This window comes from Schistocerca gregaria, chromosome 4, assembly GCF_023897955.1.
Source record: "Schistocerca gregaria isolate iqSchGreg1 chromosome 4, iqSchGreg1.2, whole genome shotgun sequence".
Lineage (NCBI taxonomy): Eukaryota > Metazoa > Arthropoda > Insecta > Orthoptera > Acrididae > Schistocerca > Schistocerca gregaria.
The window spans coordinates 81,802,451-81,829,602 of NC_064923.1; the positions used below are offsets into that span (position 1 = coordinate 81,802,451).

Sequence of the window (27,152 nt, forward strand, 5' to 3'; positions counted from 1 at the left end):
TCATGTCATGCATATCTGTAAAAATTTGGTCTCCTTCAAATGTATAACATTGGATTAAATGGTACCTCAATTGGAGGAAGCATTTTGGAAAAGAAATTGCATCAATTTCTTTGTATTTTTTTAATAACCTTAAGCAGGTTCAAAAATATTCAAAATACTTCTATTTTTTTAGAAAGTGTGCTGCATTACCTGATATCAACAAAAAATCTGTAAAACATATACATTACAAACAGTACCTGAAAGGAACAGTTGTCGATTGTTAGATAATATTGAGCCGAGAAAGTACCCTGTATCCTTAAATTCTGAGCGCTGACCAATCGAAGTGAGACAGTTCGTCCACTGTTGGTGCGAGGCACTTTATAGGTGTAATTTTTTTAATGTGACAGCTGTCAACTACATAAATTGTGATTACAATCAATAAGAGATCATATTACGTCACACTCATGACCAAATGTAAGTTTATTTGGCTTTTTATAGCTGAATACAGTTATAGACATTTTCCAAATTATTTACGAACTAACTTACGGCAGTTTTCGTGTTTTATGTTCATTGCGGCGTTTGCTGCTAAACTCTGACGCCATTCCTTTACTTAAGTTTGTGAGTAAAACGGGATCTTTTGAGTTTAGATAATCAAAATTCACAGTCAAAATTACGCAGATATCTGAAAACCTGTTTTTTTCATTTTTGGATCACTTCGTGATAGGATCAGATAACACAGCATGATATGGCTTAATTTTCTTACACACGTAAGTCATTTTATTCACAAAGGCTAAAGAATTTCATCTGTTCATCTACCACATGGTTCCCAATCCCGATTAGAGATTTATAGCTAATTTCATTTTTCCTCTTTATTTTCGTCATTATTTACTTTGCTTACAGTCCATATGCAGTGCTCGTTAGATTGTTCATTCAATTAATCAAATGTTGTAATTCTTCCTTATATTCACTGAGGATGTTTTCAGCTAATCTTATCGATATCGTTTCATTGCTTCTTGAATCTACATCATCTTTTGTCCGAGAATTTTTGCCTTGTTTTTCCAGTAGTATTGGTCTCTGTTGTTTTGTATACATATTGACTATTCCTCGTTTTTACGTATAGATTATACCGTTTATCCCGAGAATTTCGAAGTCTTGCATCTTGTCGAACGTTTTTTCTAAGTCAACAAATCCTGTGAAGCGGTCATGATTTTTCTTAAGTCTTGCTTGTGCTGGCTAAGCCGGCGCTAGCACACCATGTGGCAAAGAGATCTGGAGAAGATCGAAAGAGGCCAGTGCCAGACTCGCAGAAAACACGCCGCCAACGCCCTCTCGGCCGCCAGTATTTAGATAGTCGCCGTGTACCGGAGGGCCAGTTCGAGTTTGTCGGACCTAGTGAGTTCCAGCGTGTCACCGAGATGGAGCTACAGTCTTAGCCTTTAGCAAAGAAACAGGCAGCACACAGTAACCTTATAGTGAATATAGCGGACTTGCACTTCACCAGTAGTGAGGCTAACGTGGATTACGCGACGCAACAACTAGCTAAAGTGGATTTCTATTCTTACCAATAAAGAATCCAGTTAATAATTGTGTGCAGTTTTGTGTTATAGAAAGAGGAGACCGTCCACCAACAACATCCTCTCCTTGTTCCCACGGTACAGCTCTACAGAGACAGTGAGACGACATAAAAGACGGCGACGAGGATTTAAAATTGCTTCCATTATCCAGCTTAACGTCAGAACTGGCTCTGTGATGCTCAAACCTTTCGGAGGCAAAACTGTTCGTCATCTAACAGATTCTCAATTTTCTTTCTAATTTTTACTATCAAAAACAGTCTTGATCACAATTTATTTATTACGGTGACCGGTTTCAAAAATGGTTCAAATGGCACTGAGCACTATGGGGCTCAACTATTGAGGTCATAAGTCCCCTAGAACTTAGCACTACTTAAACCTAACTAACCTAAGGACATCACACACATCCATGCCCGAGGCAGGATTCGTACTTGCGGCCGTAGCGGTCGTGCGGTTCCAGACTGTAGCGCCTAGAACCGCTTGGCCAGTCCGGCCGGCGGTGACCGGTTTCGACCACTACTGTGCTCATCAGTAAGAACCTCCTCCTGCTGGAGAGGTTCTTACTCATTGGTCTGAAGATGGCCACAGCAGTGGTCGAAACCGGTCACCGTAATAAATGAATTGTGATCAAGACTGTTTTTGATAGTAAATATTAGTAACACGCTGATCACTGTTCACTCCCATAATGTATTCAGAAATAATTTCTTTTAAATTCTTTTGCATATCAATCTCGCCAGCATGCTGGTTGCATATTGTGAGACAGTTCTCACATTTATGTAGAGGAAAAACTAAATAACAGCCGTACTTCGATCAGTTCTTATTTATTTTTATTTAAACTAGCTGCTTCGGCACTTCGCTGGTGCCATTCTCAGGCTCCGATTCACACTGTGAACTGATGTACAAGTGTTGGTGTAGGATCCATAAAAAAAGTCTGGATTCTGTGGATATTCTTCTGAAGAGAGTATCCTAAGGATTAGACAACAATACTTATCGTCTAACCGTTGGGGTACTTACTTCGATAAAATATTCACGGAATCCAGATTTATTTGATGGCCTCTACACCTAGCATTGTGCTACATTCGTTCATATTGTGCCTAGAGCCTGAGGATGGTATCAGTGAGTGCCGAAACTGGTGGCTTGAAGAAAAATAAGTAACAATACGGGTGTTGTTTGGGTTTTGCTGTACATACTGTTTGATGAGCCGCTACTGTCTGGGTAGCAGCTTTGCCGAGCCCACAATGTATCCAAGAGTTCTCGCATTCATCTGAAATTGTTATCTTTGCGACTGTTGTGACGGTACGTCACATAAATGGACATTTGGAGAAAGGGAGAGGAAGTTTTTGTTGTGCGACTTGTGAATTATAAATTATTTCAAGACTGTAAGTCTCCGCGATGTATAAGAAATAATAAAGATTGTAAATTATTATTATAAAAACACAAATATCGATGTAATTAACAAAATACAGTTTTTTGTATAATCTCTGGGTAACATAGGACATGAATATCAGAGACTTTGGTTTGATTGAATGAGCTCTCATGTTTTTGTTTCGCCTAGCGGTAGGCCGCCATTGTAGTGCTCTGATAATTAACGTAGGTTTTTTCTGTACTTTTGTAAAATATAATAAAAACTGTTATAAGAATGTGTGTATTATTGACTTAGTTGTCATCTCTCATGATCGCAAGCATTAATTATAATTAACAAAAAATTTTACAGAATCTCGTAGTGCAGGGAGCTCATCTCCCCTAGCACCCATTACGTTGACGATTCATGTTATTAAATGTAATTGATCTTTAATTAATTTCAAAGTTAAAGACAGTAGTGATAGATTTCATTTACTAAAATCCACAGCACTGAATGAGTTCAGTATGTTTCATTTTGGCCGCCTAACGGCAGATGAGATTCTCTCAACAACAAAAAATGGCTCTGAGCACTATGGGACTCAACTGCTGTGGTCATCAGTCTCCTAGAACTTAGAACTACTTAAATCTAACTAACCTAAGGACATCACACACATCCATGCCCGAGGCAGGATTCGAACCTGCGACCGTAGCAGTCGCATGGTTCCGGACTGCGCGCCTAGAACCGCGAGACCACGATTCTCTCCAGTTTTGCCTTGCAAATAATGACCAAGAAATATTGAAAATCATTACATTCCGCAATATCTCCGTTAATCCTTACGTAGTTTGGTACATAAATAACCAGTAGCCCCTAAGAGCCATATTAATGATTACAGTTTGCGTAAGAATACTCACATTTTCTTTTCTGAATACCGGCGTTCACGCAAACTATTTATTAGAAGGCGGTGAGTCGCGCGTTGTGTTTGAAAAATGTTATATCGTATGTACTTCGCGGCAGCCGATGCCCGTACGAGTATTATCGCGGTATAAGTTAATTACAAGTCTCATGCTAGCCCACAATATTTAAAACCATCCCAACCAAAATTATAAAATATAATTATAAAAATAGAAATATATAATTATCCCGTGATAAAGTGGCCACACCATCACATCCAAGCACATATACACTTATACCGTGATACTGTGTGCTCGGTAGCCTTCCGAAAGTTCTATGGTATGTCTGATATCACACGGATTCAACACAAGAAATTTAACTCCTGACAGATTTCTTAAGCTTCGTCATTACTAAAATGTGGTCTGTGATGAAGTGCAGTGTGGAAATCGTAGCTTAGGTCACGACAGGCGCGTAGCTAGAACATACCCTCAGCCTGTGAGCGATTTCAAAATGCGCCAGTAGCTTAGTAGGTATTAATGAGGGGCGGTCAGTAAGTAATACAACACTTCTTTTCTGCCGGCCACTGTGGCCGTGCGGTTCTAGGCGCTTCAGTCTGGAACAGCGAAGTAATATTGACCCTACGATTTATCTTAGAACATAACTTGAAGAAATATGTAGGTGGCACTTATGCCCTTTTATTGACTATGTTTATTACATTTTGTTGCTATGTTGTAATGTATAGTATAGGAAGATTTTGTTACGGAAGGTTATCGAGTGGGTAGGATCTTAAGGCAGGCTCAACGAACGCTAGCAAGAGCCGTATCGTACTGGAGAAGACAGATACGTTGCGGATCCACCTACCACCCTGGGCTCCAAGAAGCGAATCTTTCACTATTTAGTGGCCGTCCGGTTCTAGGCGCTACAGTGTGGAGCCGAGCGACCGCTACGGTCGCAGTTTCGAATACTGCCTCGGGCATGGATGTGTGTGATGTCCTTAGGTTAGTTAGGTTTAAGTAGTTCGAAGTTCTAGGGACAGATGACCTCAGAAGTTAAGTCCCATAGTGCTCAGAGCCATTAGAACCATTTGAACCATACTCCGCGAGCCACCTGACGGTGTGTGGCGGAGGGTACCTTGAGTACCTCTATCGGTTCTCCCTTCTGTTCCAGTCTCGTATTGTTCGTCGAAAGAAGGATTGTCGTTATGCCTCTGTGTGGGTTCTAATCTCTCTGATTTAATCCCCATGGTGTCTTCGCGAGATATACGTAGGAGGGAGCAATATACTACTTGACTCCTCGGTGAAGGTATGTTCTCGAAACTTCAACAAAAGCCCGTACCGAGTTACTGAGCGTCTCTCTTGCAGAGTGTTCCAGTGGAGTTTATTTGTCATCTCCGTAACGCTTTCGCGATTACTAAATGATCCTGTAACGAAGCGCGATGCTCTCCGTTGGATCTTCTCTATCTCTTCTATCAACCCTGCCTGGTGAGCAGCATTCAAGCAGTGGGCGAACAAGTGTACTGTAACCTACTTCCTTTGTTTTCGGACTGCATTTCCTGTGGATTCTTCCAGTGAATCTCAGTCTAGCATATGCTTTACCGACGATTAATTTTATATGGTCATTCCATTTTAAATCACCCCTAATGCCTACTCCCAGATAATTTATGGAATTAACTGTTTCCAGTTGCTGACCTCCTGTATTGTAGCTAAATGATAAAGAATCTTTCTTTCTATGTATTCGCAGCACATTACACTTGTGTACATTGAGATTCAATTGCCATTCACTGCACTATACGTCAATTCGTTGCAGATTCTCCTGCATTTCAGTACAATTTTCCATTGTTACAGCCTCTCGATATACTACAGCATCATCCGCAAAAAGCCTCAGTGAACTTCCGATGTTATCCACAAGGTCATTTTTGTATATTGTGAATATCAACGGTCCTACGACACGCCCCTGCGGCACACCTGAAATTACTCTTACTTCGGCAATGTTCTGCAATGATCTGTTTTTCCGCCTAAAGAAACTCGGTGACAGCGCCCTCAACTTCGAACTTGTGTCCGTTACAGACGCCATTTTGAAGTCTACTTACAGCTCCGACAAACATCGGAACTTTATGAAACAATACGGGCTGAAACGGGAATATTCCACAACATCCCGCAACAAATCCCACATTTTTTTCAACCGAAATCGACCGACAAAAAAAAAGGTGTTGCTTTGCATATAGAACACCTGTCACGCAGTCAGAAGGGTGGAGCTCTGGTGGTGGCAAAGAGCAGGTGACGAGCGTGCGGGCTGTCGCGTGCAGCTTTTCCATCTCACCTCTGGTCTCTTCCTAACATACGCCCCTCTGCTTGCTTGCGCGTCACGAAACAGCGTAGTTCCTTTTTCTCTTTGTGAAAACATATGAGGAAGCAGCCGATGCGGACGCCGACGCTCGCGGCTGATGGATGGCTGTGCGGTTCAGTGAAGGGCCGAGACAAAGGCCAGTGCACCGCAGGGGGAGAAACTGCCAGCTTAGTGACACGTAGGCGCTACTCACTGGCAGCGGAGAACAACGCGTCAAACGAGACAATCAGGGGAAAGTGGCAGCGGAGAAGCCAGTGAAATTAGCGTCTCTTGATCTCAGCGGAAAACGAGAGACGTTCGATGGACATAAGGGAGCAAGGGAACTTCAAACTGCTGGTGTCCGTGCTTCGCGGAGCAACCTCAGTTTATCGAATCCCAGATGTAGGATGAGGCATCTATTTCACTTTTCACTATTATTGATTCGATAACGAAACACAGGGGGATTTAATTGCCTCTACCGATATGTTTTATACAACCCTCAACACCTTCAAAAAACATACGTAAGATTTTCATATTCTCTCGCTTGCTACGTGCAAGTAAAAAATGAACAGGGCCTTTTTGTAGGAAATTTAATGTTGTTAAATTTTGTACTTAGATACGTTTTCGCTGGAGGCCACTTGTTTGAAATTACTCAACAAAAACGAGTTTCAAGGTAACTTTTGTACGTTTTTCTTGAATAATTCGAAAACTATAGCCCATAGCGAAAATACACACTGGCCATTAAAATGGCTACACCAAGAAGAAAGGCAGATGATAACCGGGTATTCATTGCACAAATATATTATACTAGAACTGACATGTGATTACATTTCCACGCAATTTCGATGCATAGATCCTGAGAAATCAGTACCCAGAACAACCACCTCTGGCCATAATAACTGCCTTGATACGTCTGGGCATTGAGTCAAATAGAGCTCTTGGATGGCGTGTACAGGTATAGCTGCCCATTCAGCTTCAACACGATACCACAGTTCATCAAGAGTAGTGACTGGCGTATTGTGACGAGGCAGTTGTTCGGCCACCATTGACCAGATGTTTTCAATTGATGAGAGATCTGGAGAATATGCTGGCCAGGGCAGCAGTCGAACATTTTCTGTATCCAGAAAGGCGCGCACAGGACATGCAACATGCTGAAATGTAGAATTTTGCAGCGATCGAATGAAGGGTCGTAACACGACTGAAATGTAACGTCCACTGATCACAGTGCCGTCAATGCGAACAAGAGGTGACCGAAACGTGTAACCAACGACATCCTATACCATCACGCCGGGTGATACGCCAGTATGGCGATTACGAATACGCGTTTCCAATGTGCGTTCACCGCTATTTCGCCAAACACGGATGCGAACATCATGATGCTGTAAACGGAATCTGGATTCATCCGAAAAAATGACGTTTTGTCATTCGTTCACCCAGGTTCGTCGTTGAATACACCATCGCAGGTGCTCCTGTCTGTGATGCAGCGTCAAGGGTAAGCGCATCCATGGTCTCCGTGCTGATAATCCATGCTGCTGCAAACGTCGTCGAACTGTTCGTGCAGATTGTTGTTGTCTTGCAAACGTCCCCATCTGTTAACTCAGGGATCGAGACGTGGCTGCACGATCCTTTGCAAACATGCGGATAAGATGCCTATCATCTCGACTGCTTGTGATACGATGCCGTTGGGATCCAGCACGGCGTTCCGTATTACCCTCCTGAACCTACCGATTCCATATTCTGTTAACAGTCATTGGATCTCGAGCAACGTGAGCAGCAATGACGCGATACGATAAACCGCAATCGCGATAGGTTACAATCCGACGTGATGGTACACATTTCTGTCCCGTACACGAGGTATCTCAACAACGTTTCACCAGGCAACGCCGGTCAACAGCAGTTTGTGTGTTAGAAATCGGTTGGAAACTTTCCTCGTGTCAGCACGTTGTAGGTATCGCCACCGGCGCCAACCTTGTGAGAATGCTCTGAAAAGCTAATCATTTGCATATCACAGCATCTTCTTCCAGTCGGTTAAATTTCGCGTTTGTAGCACGTCATCTTTGTGGTGTAGCAATTTTAATGGCCAGTAGTGTATATCCCAGGACAAAATTTAACTACATTAAAGTTCCTACAATGAGGTCCTCTTCATTGTTTTTCTGTAGGACTCATCATTTGTACATAGCAAGCAAAAGAGTATGAAAATTTTGTGCGTGGTATTTGAAAGCGTTGCAGCTTGCATAAAACCCATGAGTAGGGACAGCTGAATCACCATGTATAAACATTCTTGTTTCCACTTTGGTTGACAGTCAACGAGACCTGATAAACCAGTGACCGGCGTTTTAACGTGCTGTCTTGGCAAGATACAGGTGCTAAATTTTCAGTTTCTAATGGTCTATGAAGATTTTTCTGTAAAGCAGTATCATATCATTTCCGCTAGTTTTCATTCATTCATTTTTCTTAAGTTACTCATTGTCAGTCGATTCTCCTTTAATAAACAACATTGTAGAGCCAAAACACATTTACAGATTAATAACGCCATTATGTCAAACCAGTCCTGTATTTAAGGGGATGATGATAAGAAGGCAGATCCACGAATTCTATATCATCATCCTGTGAAATGTCAAAATGGGGATAGTTTTCGTCCGAAATGTTATGAAGTATCAAATTGTGTTTTTGTGTCCTGTGAACGACCATGATGTTCGGCTTGTGTTGTTACGAATGAAGGGAAGGGAGAGGGGAAACACAGTGCCGACACGTACCCTAATCCTCTCGAATAGTACCAAGGAGGGTGTAGAGTCTAACGTCCCCAGGTCATGGACGGATCATCATCAGCAGTGTCACATGCCAACACAAGACACTGCGAAGAGGTTCGGAATTTAATCCAAGACACTGGCGCATAGCTACAGAGGCTGGTTAAAAAAAGAAAACTGGTTCAAATGGCTCTGAGCACTATGGGACTCAACTGCTGTGGTCATTAGTCCCCTAGAACTTAGAACTACTTATACCTAACTAACCTAAGGACATCACACACATCCATGCCCGAGGCAGGATTCGAACCTGCGACCGTAGCAGTCGCACGGTTCCGGACTGCGCGCCTAGAACCGCGAGACCACCGCGGCCGGCGGCAGGTTAAAACGCCACGACACTACGCACTGTACGAAGCCATAAAATATACGAAATTCGGAATATCTCACAATAAGTGAAGACGTCTTAACTAATAGGACCCAGTAGATGGTCCTCGAGGCGAATGTTCATCAGGGAACAAGGTATTGTCAGGAGTGCCCCAGGGAACTGAGTCAGGACCGTTCTTGTTCTCCAAAAACAAATGAAATGACGGATAGCGTGAGCAGATGTCTGCAACTGATGATGGCGATGTAATGTACGGGAAAGTGTCATGTTTGAGTGACTGTAGAAGGATATAAGATAGAATTTTTATTTGTGTTGGTGAATTCCAGCTTGCTCTTAATGTAGCAAAGTGCAACCGAATGCAGATCAGGAAAGAAATCTTGTGATTTTCTGTCATAGTGTCTGTGGTGTGCTGTGTGACAGTCACGTCGATTAAATGGCGAGGTGTAAGATCTCAAAGTAGTATGAAATGGAATCAGCATGTAAGGGTAGTCGTAGGGAAGGCGTATGGTCAACTTCGGTTTATTGGGAGAATTTTAGAAAAGTGTGTTTTATCTGTAAAGGAGCCCGCATATGGGACACTGTTGCGACCCATTGCTGAGTAATGTTAGAGTGTTTGGGATCCGCACCAGGTGGAATTAAAGGAAGACAATGAAGCAATTCAGAGGCGGCCTGCTAGATTTGTACCGGTAGGTTCGAGCTATACGCAAATATTGGGAACAATACGCAAGTATCGGGAACTCAAACGGGAATCACTGAAGGGAAGGAGGCGTTTCTTTCGAGGAGCACTACTGAGAAAATTAAGTGAATAGGCTTTTGCAGCTGACTGCAGAAAGGTTCTATTGTCGCCGACATACATTTCGCCTAAGGATAATCAAGATAAGTTTAGTGACATTAGGATTATACGGAGTCATAAAGGGAGTTTTCTTGGTATGTCTGCGAGCGGAGCAGGAAAGGAAATGAATAATAGTGGCGGAGGGTACCTTCCACCATACACAATATGGTGGCTCCGGAGAATGAATGTAGATGTAGCTGTATATACACTGACCTACGAAATGGTGTATATCGCAGAATTATGTAACACTCACACACACACACAGACACACACACACACACACACACACACAAATAGAGGGCACACACATATGTACAGCATGTAACGAGACAACGACAGTAAATTTTTTAGAGAAGGAACAAGTTTTTTCATGAGAAAAATGTTAGCGATACACCTTTCCCCGCTAGGATTCCATGAAGGTTTCGACACTAGTGAGGTTCAACCGCGTTGTTCAGACTACCTTATGTTGCATCTTGTTTTAGAGAAGTTGCTGAAACTGTCGTCCGTTTACGTAAATGCACAACTGGCGTATGCGTGTTAATGGTTGTCTAACAGGCTCATAAAAACCAGGTACTTTGCGAGTAGTAGCTGCGTTTTCAGCCAGACGGGCAATCAGCTGTTCTGCATGGTTTATACGTGCCACGAACACCAAGAAACCCGCACAAAAAGAAGGAATGAGGCAGGCAGAAAGTGGTAGCCACGGAACTGGCCCAAACCTCCCAAACGAAAATTTGGGGAAAACCGTGTATAAATGTTCAGCGACATCAGTGACAATGTGCGGGGGCCCCGTCATGCTGGATTCATAATCATGTACTCAGCGATCAAGAACTTGTACTCATCATTAGAAACGTTCGTGTAAACCCAATACAAAATAAATAATAATGCATCCTTACCAGAACGCAGCACGTAAAAGCATGTTTTTTTCGGGGCTCATACCACAGGTTTGTTGGTAACAGAAACGAAGAAAATGTAATCACATGTCAGTTCTAGTATAATATAATTGCCCAATTAATAACCGTTTATCATCTGCATTTCTTCTTGGTGTAGCAATTTTAATGGCCAGTAATGTATTAATATTACCCACTTCCTCCTGCTTGGGCAAATGGAGCAATGACATATACCGTTCAAAATAAATAAATATTTCTAAGATATGGATCTCGAATAACCTCGAGATACAGAGGTTCAAAGTTACCCTACTTGTACACAACAAAGATGGGAAACCTGTTTCGAATGTCCTGAAATGTAAAATTGTGCAATTAGCAAAACTAAAACAATGCGGCATCATTCGACTACAGTATCAACGAATCACAAGTGGAATCGGCAAACTCACACAAACACCTGGGTGTAAAAGCTTTTAGGGATATGAAATGGAACAATCACATACTCTCAGTCGCAGGTGGAGCAGGTGGCAGATTTCGGTTTATTGGTAGTATAGTAAAGAAATGCAGTCAGTCTACAAAGGAGACTGCATACAAAACTCGTGTGACCCATCCTGGTATATTGCTCAAGTGTGTGGGACCCCTACAAATAGGACTAAAAGGCGGATGGTGGCACTAATGGTCAGAGGTTAGTTTGACCAGTGGGTGTCACGGAGATGCTGATGTAACTGAACTGGCGAGCCCTATAAGATGGAGGCAATGTGTTCCCAGAAAGCCCAGTTAGAAAATTCAAGAACCAGCTTTAAATAATGAATCTAGGAATTTAGTACAACCCCCACGTTTTGGTCCCACAGGGATCGTGAGGACAAGTTTACGGCGCCCACTGAGGCCTGTAATCAGTCGTTCTTCCCGAGCACCATACATGGATAGAACGTTAAGAAACCTTAAGTAACTGGTAAAGAAGGACGTACCCTCTGACACACACTTCAAAATAGTTTACAAAGTATGGATGTAGATGTAGAATTATTGCTATAGAGAAAACTGATTTCATATTTTAAGTCACATATAGAGGATGTGCGCACGTTGCAGTAGGAATGGGAGAAGAAGCTAAGTTCAACTCATATATATATATATATATATATATAGGGTGAACCAGAACTCCACCGACAAAATTTCTGAGGTTCTTCAGGAACATTTTCTGAGTATCATGGTACGAAGGACCTGTGGTCTCTGATGGCTCATTACAAAGTAATAATGTAATTATGACTTTTGACATTGTTATGAGAATTATCTTTGTTTCTGTAAACATACTTTCACAACAGGAAAAAACCCTGTAATATCGAATCGACAAAACGTAGCAACAGGGAAGCATCCGTTTATTCGTGGACGCCTATGTAAAAATGCACAACTACTGTTATGTTGTTGACATCGCTGCGAGAACAGCTGAGCATGTAGTCGTCTTGCTGTTTTTCCAGTGCATTCAGTGAAACGATAGGAGATATGCATAACAGCCGAATCTTCAGCAGTAAGCCAGTCCACACTGTTGTGTAGCTCTGTTAACGCTGCCGGAAGTACCAACTCGAAACTGGACAGAGCGGCAGTGTTCGCAGGCCTGAGGGAGGAGAGTAAAGCGGAACTCACTGTTGTCAACGGCAAGTGTCGTGAGTCAACGGAACAACTTCGTTTTCGGACAAGACATACACACAGTAGACTTTGTCGACATTCCACTGTTTTGCACATATTTGCAATGCAATAGCGATGTAAAGGGTAAGAAATCAAACGATATGTACTCACTTTGCCACTGGGGATCACGGGCACATTTTGTCGGGGGAGTTCTGGTTGATCCTGTATACATGCATAATGGTCTTTTCTGTAGACTGACAACGCGTCTTATGTACATTAGGTGTAGGCCATATTTTATGTTAAACTTTAATCTATTGAGTAGAAGACATACGATTTTTACAATCCATGTTTGTAACACAGTTTTGATGTTTCCCATTATATTTCCTGAAGATTTAGTCGTGCGTATATATATATATATATATATATATATATATATATATATATTCCTGGAAATTGAAATAAGAACACCGTGAATTCATTGTCCCAGGAAGGGGAAACTTTATTGACACATTCCTGGGGTCAGATACATCACATGATCACACTGACAGAACCACAGGCACATAGACACAGGCAACAGAGCATGCACAATGTCGGCACTAGTACAGTGTATATCCACCTTTCGCAGCAATGCAGGCTGCTATTCTCCCATGGAGACGATCGTAGAGATGCTGGATGTAGTCCTGTGGAACGGCTTGCCATGCCATTTCCACCTGGCGCCTCAGTTGGACCAGCGTTCGTGCTGGGCGTGCAGACCGCGTGAGACGACGCTTCATCCAGTCCCAAACATGCTCAATGGGGGACAGATCCGGAGATCTTGCTGGCCAGGGTAGTTGACTTACACCTTCTAGAGCACGTGGGGTGGCACGGGATACATGCGGACGTGCATTGTCCTGTTGGAACAGCAAGTTCCCTTGCTGGTCTAGGAATGGTAGAACGATGGGTTCGATGACGGTTTGGATGTACCGTGCACTATTCAGTGTCCCCTCGACGATCACCAGAGGTGTACGGCCAGTGTAGGAGACGGCTCCCCACACCATGATGCCGGGTGTTGGCCCTGTGTGCCTCGGTCGTATGCAGTCCTGATTGTGGCGCTCACCTGCACGGCGCCAAACACGCATACGACCATCATTGGCACCAAGGCAGAAGCGACTCTCATCGCTGAAGACGACACGTCTCCATTCGTCCCTCCATTCACGCCTGTCGCGACACCACTGGAGGCGGGCTGCACGATGTTGGGGCGTGAGCGGAAGACGGCCTAACGGTGTGCAGGACCGTAGCCCAGCTTCATGGAGACGGTTGCGAATGGTCCTCGCCGATACCCCAGGAGCAACAGTGTCCCTAATTTGCTGGGAAGTGGCGGTGCGGTCCCCTACGGCACTGCGTAGGATCCTGCGGTCTTGGCGTGCATCCGTGCGTCGCTGCGGCCCGGTCCCAGGTCGACGGGCACGTGCACCTTCCGCCGACCACTGGCGACAACATCGATGTACTGTGGAGACCTCACGCCCCACGTGTTGAGCAATTCGGCGGTACGTCCACCCGGTCTCCCGCATGCCCACTATACGCCCTCGCTCAAAGTCCGTCAACTGCACATACGGTTCACGTCCACGCTGTCGCGGCATGCTACCAGTGTTAAAGACTGTAATAGAGCTCCGTATGCCACGGCAAACTGGCTGACACTGACGGCGGCGGTGCACAAATGCTGCGCAGCTAGCGCCATTCGACGGCCAACGCCGCGGTTCCTGGTGTGTCCGCTGTGCCGTGCGTGTGATCATTGCTTGTACAGCCCTCTCGCAGTGTCCGGAGCAAGTATGGTGGGTCTGACACACCGGTGTCAATGTGTTCTTTTTTCCATTTCCAGGAGTGTATTTCCTGAAGATTTAATCTTGCGTATATAAACAATTACAAAAACTTCACTTCCAAAAATTCAGACGTTACAGTTCTTGTTCGAATATCTGCAGTCCTCTTGTTCAGCACATCACATAAAGGATGGCCGTTGTGGGCGGTTGGCTCTTCTACCTTCTGTGCAAGTCGCGGAGTTGGGGCAGAGGATTAGCGGACCATTCCTTGACCACCGTTTACAGGACACCGTTTTCACCGTGGCGAATCAGAAGGGAAAAGGACGGAGTGTAGGGTGACAAGTTGGGGTTGGGGCTGGCAGGTAGCGATGCGCCACTGGAGGACTGTGGATCCAGCCGCTGCACAATCTTACAACACAAAGAGAAACTTGTTGGTGCAGTCCCGCTCGGCAAGAGAGGTGGGGTTTCTTATCTGTCACTATGCCGCTAATATCTGACGGGTCTGCAGGCTTTGTAGTTGGTGCCGTGACCCCGGATGGCAGTAGCGGTCATTTCTGAAACCTTCGTTACGTCTCTTGTTTCGTATGCACTAGTTGACTTACAGATTTGTTTCATGCATTTTGTCTGCTTTTGTGTTGGTTATGTGTTGAAAATGTGCAGTGAAGAGGAGAAATATTTGTAGAAAATAATTTACAAAGTGCTTGACGAGTCCTCAGCTGATGAAATATTTGATGACGGTTAGATTACTCATAATCTGAAAACAGTGGTAATTATAGGCTTTTTTGAATATGAGTACATGTGTTTATCATATTATTTTCACAGAATGTGTTGTTATGAAAGATTATTCTGCAGGTAGAGCAGGAAATAAATCTAAACATATGACTCCAGTGAATGTAACGTATGACTGCATATCTGTCCATATTTCATTTTGTATCACATTGCATTCCAATATAAACGTTAAATTTTGCTGTGGTGTTGAGTTTTATAAATTTCTTTGCATTAAATTTGCTGTGAATGAAACGTAAATACAACGTTAACGTGTTTTGTTATGTATTTGACAACATTAGCGATACGAAAATATGTTTATATAAAAGCAGAAAGTCCAATAAACCTAATAACTTGTAGCAATTCCAACTACCCAATATGCACACGATTTTTAATTTCCAAAACACCACGTATTTTAGCCAATTCGCAGGTAATGTCTTCTAACTACGAAACCAGCACCATAAATGTTAATTGGCAGTTGTAGTATGATTAATTAATTTTCCATTTGCCATTGTTTATTTTACAGTATAAGACGCGTCTATTACTGTTTATGACCCTGTAACTTTGGACAAAAGTTTTAATTTTTCTATGATGTAAACCAACTACAAAAGGAGATTTTAATCTGCAACAGACTATTTATATCTGAGCACTGACTCCCAAAAGCCTCTAGCTTAACTGTCTGTCATGATCCCTCTTCTGTCACTGAAAAGACGGTTTCCGGAATATGCCAATAATGTGCTCTGTTTACCTTCAAGATGGCGGCGAGACTTGACTCAGTGTGTCACTCGTCTTATAGCCACGTTTTGGGGGAAAATGATTAAATGGAAGAAGGAAACCACAAGTATTCGTTTTGAGAGGTAAATTATTATTTTTCATTTTGTCGGCACTGACTGTTAGTACATAAAACCAGCACTGATTGCAGTACTTTGCATGGTTATGGTCAGATTTGGCAGGGTTAATTTAAGCGGCGGCCGGATGCCTTCTTGTCGCCACCCTGTTATGGGAGTGACGATAACGGATTCCCATATGGAGGACATAGTGATAGACATTCCTGGGGTTGTGAGGCAGCTGAATGGGTTGAAAATAAATAAATCGCCAGGTCCTGATGGGATTCCAATTCGGTTTTACAAAGAGCACTCTACTGCATTGGCTCCATACTTAGCTTTCATTTATCGCGAATCTCTTGTCCAACGTAAAGTCCCGAGCGACTGGAAAAAAGCGCAGCTGACGCCTGTATATAAGAAGGGCAGAAGGACGGCTCCTCAAATTACAGACCAATATCCTTAACATCGGTTTGTTGCAGGATTCTCGAACATATTCTCAGTTCGAATATAATGAATTTCCTTGAGACAGAGAAGTTGCTGTCCATGCATGAGCACGGCTTTAGAAAGCATCGCTCCTGTGAAACGCAACTCGCCCTTTTTTCACATGATATCTTGCGAACCATGGATGAAGGGTATCAGACGGATGCCATATTCCTTGACTGCCGGAAAGCGTTTGACTCGGTGCTCCACTGCAGACTCCCAACTAAGGTACGAGCATATGGGATTGGTTCCCAAGTACGGCAGTGGCTCCAAGACTTCTTAAGTAATAGAACCCAGTACGTTGTCATCGATGGTGAGTGTTCATCGGAGGTCAGGGTACCATCTGGAGTGCCCCAGGGAAGTGTGGTAGGACCACTGTTGTTTTCTATCTACATAAATGATCTTTTGGATAGGTGGATAGCAACGCGTGGCTGTTTGCTGATGATGCTGTCGTGTACGGGAAGGTGTCGTCGTTGAGTGACTGTAGGAGGATACAAAATGACTTCGATAGGATTAGTGTAAAGAATGGCAGCTAACTCTAAATATAGATAAATGTAAATTAATGCAGATGTCGACGAAAAAGAATCCTGAAATGTTTGACTACTCTATTAGTAGTGTAGAGCTTGGCACAGCATTTGAGGCTGACTGCAGTACAATTTTACTGCCGCCAACTTACATTTCGTGGAAAGACCACAAAGACAGGATAAGAGAGATTAGGGCTCGTACAGAGGCATATAGGCATTTTCCCTCGTTCTGTTTGGGAGTGGAACAGGGAGAGAAGATGCTAGTTGTGGTACTAGGTACCCTCCGCCACGTTTTTGGATTGCGGTGTATGTATGTAGATGTAGATGTAGATGTAGATAAGGGACAACACAAGGACAACACATACACCCAGTCCCCAGGCAGAGAAAATTACCAATCCCGCCAGGAATCGAACCCGAGACACCGTGATCCAGAAGCAGCAACGCTAGCCACTAGACCACGAGCTGCGAACGATCATGTCAGACGCTATGTCGAATATGATTGTTTCATTGTCTTTCTGGCCATACTGTGTCATCTTTCTTGAACTCTCAAGACTCTGTCCCAAATGTTGATTTTATCGACGTTTCCGCTCACACTTCCACGTCCTCCGTCGTCGATTCCACGACTGCACAGGTGGCGTCGCTGTCCTCGCGTGTGTCACATCCAATAATCACCCAGACTGCACTGACTGACAGCAACATGCGCCTCTCATGAGATCATCAGAGGGCCACATTACTGTTCTTGACAATTTTTTTCTTTATGAAACGTTTCCAATCATAAAGTTGTATCAAAGGGTACTGAATCCTGGGGCAAATTTAGTTACTCGTTTACATATGAAGACATTTAATAAGGTGTGCATTAATACACTACTGACCATTCAAATTGCTGCACCAACTATAAATGCAAATGATAAACGGGTATTTATTGGACAAATATATTATACTAGAACTGACATGTGATAACATTTTCACGAATTTGGGTGCATAGATCCTGAGAAATCAGTACCCAGAACAACCACCTCTGCCCATAATAATGACCTTGATACGCCTGGGCGTTGAGTCAAACAGAGCTTGGATGGCGTGTACAGGTACAGCTCCCCATGCAGCTTCAACACGATACCACAGTTCCTCAAGAGTAATGACTGGCGTATTGTAACGAGCCAGTTGCTCGGACACCATTGATCAGATGTTTTCAGGTGGTGAGAGATCTGGAGAATGTGCTGGCCAAGGTAGCAGCCGAACATTTTCTGTATCGAAAAAGGCCCCTACAGGTCCTGCAACATGCGGTCCTGAATTTTCCTGCTGAAATGTAGGGTTTCGAATGGATCGAATGAAGGGTACAGTCACGGGTCCAGACACTTCTGAAATGTAACGTCTTCAATGCGAACAAGAGGTGACCGAGACGGCACCCCATACCATCACGCCGGGTGATACGCCAGTATGCGTGCACCGCGATGTCACCAAACACGGATGCGACCATCATGATGCTGTAAACAGAACCGGGATTCATCCGAAGAAATGACGTTTCGCCATTTGTGCACCCAGGTTCGTCGTGGAGTACACCATCGCAGGCGCACTTGTCTGTGATGCAGCGTCAAGGGTAACCGAAGCCATGGTCTCCGAGCTGACAGTCCATGCTGCTGCAGACATCGTCAAACTGTTCGTGCACATGGTTGTTGTCCTGCAAACGTCCCCATGTGTTGACTCAGGGGTCGAGACGTGGCTGCACGATCCGTTACAACCATGCGGATATGCGGATAAGGTTCTTGTCATCTCGACTGCTAGTGATACGAGGTCGTTGGGATGCAGCACTGCGTTCCGTATTACCCTCCTGAACCCACCGATTCCATATTCTGCTAGCAATCATTGAATCTCGACCATCGCGAGTAGCAATGTCGCGATACGGTAAACCGCAATCGCGATAGGCTACAATCCGACCTTTATCAAAGTCGGAAACGTGATGGTACGCATTTCTCCTCCTTACACGTGGCATCTCAATAAAGTTTTACCAGGCAACGCAAGTGAACTGCTGTTTGTGTATGAGAAATCGGTTGGAAACTTTTCTCATGTCTGTTCTTTACAAGTATTTGAAATATTTAAATGTTTAAGGAAAAGGAAATCTTATGCTGTGTAATTCACACAAAATGATAAAAGAATATAAAAACTGCATAACTGAAAAAATTGTCCAAAGTGTTACAGGTTTACGTGGCAGTTACCTCGTAGTTGGGCGGGTAAATGATGCTCAGCTGTTGACGCAGTGCGTTGGTTATCTGAAGAACGGTCGGCGTGGCGGTGATGGCAGCCTGTGCCTGTGGTTGTGGTTGTGGTTGTGGTAGTGCACGTGTTCGTGCCGGCCATCCTCCTCGCCTAGCCAGGGCAGCGACAGCCCCAGGCGCCACTTCCTCGCACTGCAAAGACACTCAGATCTGTTATCTGCACGTAAATGCTACAACGAACTCTGTTACGAGTGAACAATTGCCTCTAAGTACTAATCAATTTTGGTCTACAGCTATCAGTCTAATAGAATTCTTGCGTCGGGTTTTATGACCATTATAGTGATCTAGCGAAAGGTGACATTCGTATTATTAATGAATATGACATAAAACATAACTAAACAATCATGAAAACTGCAGATAAATGCACTGCCCAAATTTTGATTAGCCAAAATTAGTTGACAAACAGCTTAATACAGTGATGTTACACTTTCAGAACTCAATACCAAACGGACTGTATGACGTGCATTCGACAAATCCTTGATATCTTTCTGGAGGTCAGAAAGTTCTAGTAAAACTACCAGCTGGTGGTTTATAGGCACAGATCTGATACCCCATAGCGTCGTAAATGTGCAATCGTGTGCATATCTAGGCGAATTTGATGCCTAACACATCAACGTCAACATACGGTATTGCTCCTAAAACCACTGAAGTACGTCTGTCTGTGTGTCGAGAACATTGATCTTGCTGGAAATTGTCACCGCTCTTGGGAAGGGCATCAACCATGAAGGGGTGCAGGTTGTTGTGGTCTTCAGTCCTGAGACTGGTTTGATGCAGCTCTCCATGCTGCTCTATCCTGTGCAAGCTTCTTCATCTCCCAGTACCTATTGCAACCTACATCCTTCTAAATCTGCTTAGTGAATTCATCTCTTGGTCTCCCTCTACGATTTTTACCCTCCAAGCTGCCCTCCAATACTAAATTGGTGATCCCTTGATGCCACAGAATATGCCCTACCAACGGATCCCTTCTCCTAGTCAAGTTGTGCCACAAATTTCTCTTCTCCCCAATTCTATTCAATACCTCCTCATTAGTTATGTGATCTACCCATCTAATCTTCTGCATACTTCTGTAGGACCGCATTTCGAAAGCTTCTATTCTCTTCTTGTCTAAAATATCTATTGTCCACGTTTCACTTCCATACATGACTACACTCCAAACAAATACTTTCAGAAACGATTTCCTGACACTGAAATCTATACTCGATGTTAACAAATTTCTCTCCTTCAAAAATGCTTTCCTTGTCATTGCCAGTATACATTTTATATCCTATCCACTTGCTCCCCAAATAGCTGAAGTCATTTACTACTTTAAGCGTCTCATTTCCTAATCTAATTCTCGCAGCATCATCTGATTTAATTCGACTACATTCCATTATACTCGTTTTGGTTTTGTTTATGTTTGTCTTATACCCTCCGTTCAGCTGCTCTTCCAGCTCCTTTGCTGTCTCTAACAGAATTACAATGTCATCGGCGAACTTGCTCCCCAAATAGCTGAAGTCATTTACTACTTTAAGCGTCTCATTTCCTAATCTAATTCACGCAGCATCATCTGATTTAATTCGACTACATTCCATTATACTCGTTTTGGTTTTGTTTATGTTTGTCTTATACCCTCCGTTCAGCTGCTCTTCCAGCTCCTTTGCTGTCTCTAACAGAATTACAATGTCATCGGCGAACCTGAATGTTTTTATTTCTTCTCCATGGATTTTAATACCTACTCAGAATTTTTCGTTTGTTTCCTTTACTGCTTGCTCAATATACAGACTGCATAACATCAGGGATAGGCTACAACCCTGTCTCACTCCCTTCCCAACCACTGCTTCCCTTTCATGCCCCTCGACTCTTATAACTGCCATCTGGTTTCTGTACAAATTGTAAATAGCCTTTCGCTCCCTGTATTTTACCCCTGCCACCTTCAAAATTTGAAAGAGAATATTCCAGTCAACATTGTCAAAAGCTTTCTCTAAGTCTACAAATGCTAGAAACGTAGGTTTGCCTTTCCTTAATCTATTTTCTAAGATAAGTCGTAGGGTCAGTATTGCCTCACGTGTTCCAACATTTCTGAATTAATGTTCATTTGTTCCACATCGGTCATGTTGCCTCTGATGACCACCACGTTCCCATGGCGCCCAGGCAAATATCGTCAATAACACAACACTGGCGCCTCTGGCCTGTGCCATAGCACAGAGCATGTTTCAAACAGTCACCTGCCAGGATGAAGATGTGTCCGCACACGATCGTCGGCCTGGTGAGTATCAACTATCCTTACCTTGCCTGAATAGCTTTTTATTTTTATTTATTTATTTTTTGCACAATGGCGTACTGTGGCACCATCAGCAGAAGATGAAAAACGTTTTTTTAATGGCGCAATTTGTACTTTAATATGCTGTAATAAGTTACTAATAAAGTAATTTCTGACAATTATGCTACTACATGGCGATGTATACAGCAATCCTTTATAATTTTGGTATTACATAACGATCTATAAGGCAGTTTGTTACAATTTTGCTGTAACATGACGATTTATAGGCCAATTTGTTACAATTTTGCTATATTACCAACAGCACATGACAAATGTTTTGCACTGCGAGATAAAGTTACAGCCCTAGCATTGTGGTCACTATAAGGAATGGCTGACTTTGATATCAGTTTTAGCAAAACGACAATGAGTTTCTCGGAAATAATATCTACAACTTAGATGTGAGAATGACATCAGTTAGTACAAAGATCAAACCATCCTAATCAACAAGTGACCTTTCAGCTGCAATTTGAATTTGCAGAAGTATCATGAGTGTTCTGCAATGTTATAGAACAAACCTAAACATATTTTGACACACAATACAGATAATTTTTCGTTTGATAATGTGTGGTACAAAGATTAAACTAAGCTCTATAAGTTGTACATCAGCAATATCAGTATATGAGGCATGAGTATATTGCAGAGTAAAACAGACGTTTTACATGTTGAAATGCTTAATTTGAGGGGGTAATTGAACGTGTTATAGTGTTCTACTACTAATCAAACCACTCTCATGAATATTTGCAAAAATTTCGGTAAGTTTCATCAATAGTGTCAATGAAATATGAGGTTTTCCTCTTTGCCCACATTTGATGTTTACATTTTGTACTTGGAGCATTACAAATTTATTCTCAGTATTATGAAAATATATAGTTAAGTGAAGTAATACATTAAAGATCTCTTTAAAATACCTTTTTCTCCTGTCAAATTATTTTTGTTCATCTCTTTGTATAGCCTCATTTAGGCCTAGGAGAAACTGTCACCTACATGCTTAGCATGTCATTTTAGCATAGGACATATGTTTTATACAGTTACATAACAATTTAGGCTTGTAAATATCTATGTGAAAATCAATTTGAGAATCACATTCATGTTTTTATACTTCAAATGAAGGTTACACCATCTTCTTTTTTGGTTTTGTTAAGTGTTTATGTCTCATATTTGGATATGAAGTTATCCTTGCATATTACGAAAATATGTAGTTTAAACTGAAGTAGGTTAAAACTGAAGAAACCGCAAAAAGGGGGGATTTAAGGAGATGGGACCGCGATAAACTGACTAAACCAGAGGTGGTACAGAGTTTCAGGGAGGGCATAAGGGAACAATTCACAGAATGGGGGAAAGAAGTACAGTAGAAGAAGAATGGGTAGCTCTGAGGGATGAGGTAGTGAAGGCAGCAGAGGATAAAGTAGGTAAAAAGACGAGGGCTAGTAGGAATCCTTGGGTAACAGAAGAAATATTGAATTTAATTGATGAAACGAGAAAATATAAAAATGCAGTAATTGAAGCAGGCAAAAAGGAGTAGAAACGTCTCAAAAATGAGAGCAACAGGAAGTGCAAAATGGCTAAGCAGGGATGGCTAGAGGACAAATGTAAGGATGTAGAGGCTTGTCTGACTAGGGGTAAGATAGATACTGCCTACAAGAAAATTAAAGAGACCTTTGGAGAAAAGAGAACCACTTGTATGAATATCAGGAGCTCAGATGGAATCCCAGTTCTCAGCAAAGAAGGGAAAGCAGAAAGGTGGAGGAGTATGTAGAGGGTCGATACAAGGGCGATGTACTTGAGGACAATATTATGGAAATGGAGGAGGATGTAGATGAAGATGAAATGGGAGATACGATACTGCGTGAAGAATTTGACAGAGCACTGAAAGACCTGAGTCCAAAGAAGGCCCCGAGGATAGACAACATTTCATTAGAACTACTGATGGCCTTGGGAGAGCCAGACCTGACAAAACTGTACCATATGGTGAGCGAGATGTATGAGACAGGCGAAATACCCTCAGACTTCAAGAAATATATAATAATTCCAATCCCAAAGAAAGCAGGCGTTGACACATGTGAAAATTCCCAGAACTATCAGTTTAATAAGTCACAGCTGCAATATACTAACACCAATTCTTTACAGACTAATGGAAAAACTGGTAGAAGCCGACCTCGGGGAAGATCAGTTTGGATTCCGTAGAAATATTGGAACACATGAGGCAATACTGACCCTACGACTTATCTTAGAAGAAAGATTAGGAAAGGCAAACCTACGTTTCTAGCATTTGTAGACTTAGAGAAAGCTTTTGACAATGTTGACTGGAATACTCTCTTTCAAATTCTGAAGGTGTTAGGGGTAAAATACAGGGAGTGAAAGGCTATTTACAATTTGTACAGAAACCAGATGGCAGTTATAAGAGTTGAGGGGCATGAAAGGGAAGCAGTGATAGGGAAGGGAGTGAGACAGGGTTGTAGACTCTCCCCGATGTTATTCAATCTGTATATTGAGCGAGCAGTAAAGGAAGCAAAAGAAAAATTCTGAGTAGGTATTAAAATTCATGGAGAAAAATTAAAAACTTTGAGGTTCGCTGATGACATTGTAATTCTATCAGAGACGGCAAAGGACTTGGAAGAGTAGTTGAACGGAATGGACAGTGTCTTGAAAGGAGGATATAAGATGAACATCAACAAAAGCAAAACGAGGATCATGGAATGTAGTCGAATTAAGTCGGATGATGCTGAGGGAATTAGATTAGGAACTGAGACACTTAAAGTAGTAAAGGAGTTTTGCCATTTTGGGAGCAAAATAACTGATGATGGTCGAAGTAGAGAAGATATAAAATGTAGACTGGCAATGGCAAGGAAAACGTTTCTGAAGAAGAGAAATTTGTTAACATCGAGTATAGATTTCAGTGTCAGGAAGTCGTTTCTGAAAGTACTTGTATGGAGTGTAGCAATGTATGGAAGTGGGACATGGACGATAAATAGTTTGGGCAAGAAGAGAATAGAAGCTTTCGAAATGTGGCGCTACAGAAGAATGCAGAAGATTAGATGGGTAGATCACATAACTAATGACGAAATATTGAATAGAATTGGGAATGATTTTGTGGCATAGCTTGACAGAAAGAAGGGACCGGTTAGTAGGACATGTTCTGAGGCATCAAGGGATCACAAATTTAGCTTTGGAGGGCAGTATGGAGGGTAAAAATCGTAGGGGGAGATCAAGAGATGAATACACTAAGCAGATTCAGAAGGATGTAGGTTGAAGTAAGTACTGGGAGATGAAGAAGCTTGCACAGGATAGCGTAGCATGGAGAGCTGCATCAAACCAGTCTCAGGACTGAAGACCACAACAACTACAACATTTAGTTTAAGTTGTGCAATTCATTAAATGTATCTTTAGAATGCATTTTTATATGGGTCTCTGTGCTAAATTGTTTCAAAAATGTAATGTCGGTGGATAAACACATTACCACAAACATGCGCAAAATGTAATGCAAAAAAGCTTAATTAATCTTGAATAACAGTGATTACATTTTTCTAGTGTAGCACATGATGCGTTTTATTCTTCCCCCCTTAGCTACTCGTACATGAGGTGAAGCTTTACTGAAAAAATTTGTAAAAGCATCAGGTGATAAAAGTTTCATCTTTGTACCATGAGTACATTGCCTTAAACAGTCCTAAGATCTGAATGTCATATTTTTGTGTACCAGTATTTTGATATATCTTATGTGTAAATATTGTAATTTATCCATTACCTATTTTTTGGTGCTGTGAGTACACATGCTAGATGATAGGTGTAGTACTTGACACAAATAATTTTTTCGTATTTTTCATAGATAGTAAAGGTAGTTCAGATACTTTTGAACATGGCAGATGCACCTGATGAGTCGGTTTCATTTTAATATCTGTTAAACTTCTGGGTTCAGCTTGACGGAGAGGGGGAGAGAGTGGGATGGGGTGGGGGACAAGATTGTATACTGTGTTCAACGTTATTAACGACATCATGTGATCAGGGTGAAAGGTCACTGATAACATCATGCATTGGCCCCTGCATGCAGGCACCCAAAGATGAAAGGTCAAATTTGCCTCCAGATTGGCATTGCATTGCTACTGATGGGTCACAATGAAAAATATTATTTTTCATCTGCAGTGATGAGACTATGAACAAGTTTTGTAGGTGGACAACAATTCATAGAATTTGTATACACATACACTTCCATTCTCTCCTGTTGTTGGAAAAGTAATACGTGACACAGTGATATTTGTTTTCGATTTTCCAATCTGAGTGAAGGAAAGTGTGTCAAGTACCTTGATAATTTAACATGTATGATAAGTACACTATTTGTTCACTCACAGCTTGAAACACCAGAAGGGCAGGAAGAATGCGCCAGCCTCAGGTGCAGTAATCAGGTGGAGAACAGCCAGCAAGCACACCTGCAAAGGAAGGCACTGAGTTGTTAGTGTGTAATGTGTAGCCAAGCATAGCAGATGCTAGGATTAGCTAAACTTGCTAAAGTACCACAAGCACACATAACGTCAGTGAACTGTATCAATGTTTTATTTTGTACTTATGCAGGACGTTTGCTGTAGCTGATGGTTTTATAATGCTGCACTTTAAGGCACTGCTGAATGCAACTTGAGTATGCAAGTGGCATTATCCAGCTGTTGTCATTACCTTCGCCATGGTGAATAGATCTGCTCTGCCCGTGATGGGTTTTCAGTGTAATTCAACAGGACAGAAACAGCAGGTCAGTGTGCCCATAAGGTATGTGATTGTGTTGGTGCGAGGGGCAAAAAATGACTAGTCGCAGCAGACTTCAATGTGTCAGTGTTGCATCCATAGAATTTAAATGTGCTTATGCTCATTACATAACCACTTTGTGACGACATTGTGGTTTCTGAAATCTGTGATGAAGTGGACTGGCAAGAACAATTACAGAAGGGACAGTTTGTAATGTTACAGAAGAAAATGTGTGGGGCATTTAACAATTATCTTTATGGCGGACATTCCAAGCTAATCTCTTGAAGATCTCTGCTACCTCTCCAACATGAGACTGATAGTCCGACAGCAAGAGATACGCTAAAAAAATCACAAGGAAGCACTAGAAATAATTTAGAGGAAACATAAAAATTATGTTGTTGAACAGTATAAAGAGGAACTGGCTGACATTAAAATGGCTGTAGTAATGTTTGTGCTGTCCCAGATATTGTAGCAGCTATCTGTAGCTGATTATTATGTAAATTATCGACCTGAATGTAATGCAGGATTATGTTGTGATTTTTGACAAAATTCAGATGTGTGATTACCCAGCATCAAATCAAAACTTCTATGTGGAAGAAAACTACCACAGAATAAACACTTTGATTGTGAACATTTTTAACAGGATGCTGAATGTGAATGAGCTCCATTTGGAAATGCATATAACAAGAGTACATGTCAAGTCACAAATTCAAGGATATAAAGAGATACCAGTAATTATCAGTTTTATAAACTGCTCAGACATGTGACTATGAGAAACTTCTATGCCTACCTTGGCTAAATAACATGGTATTACCATACTGGAAGCAACAATATATGACTACAGAGTTGATGGTGTGTTCCACCCTGTGTATTAAATGCCAACAAACAATATTTAT

The 27,152-nt window shown here is 42.2% G+C and overlaps 1 long non-coding RNA gene across 1 annotated transcript in view; it reads right to left on the reverse strand.

The window, feature by feature from the left end:
• Nucleotides 1–25,953, reverse strand: part of LOC126267312 (uncharacterized) — a 42,479-nt gene extending 16,526 nt beyond the window's left edge. Inside the window, exons 1-2 of the long non-coding RNA XR_007548991.1 lie at nucleotides 25,870–25,953; nucleotides 19,170–19,361 (exon numbers count right to left, since the gene is read on the reverse strand). This is a non-coding gene — a long non-coding RNA (uncharacterized LOC126267312). The remainder of the gene's footprint in view (nucleotides 1–19,169; nucleotides 19,362–25,869) is intronic.
• Between the last annotated feature and the right edge of the window lie 1,199 nt (nucleotides 25,954–27,152).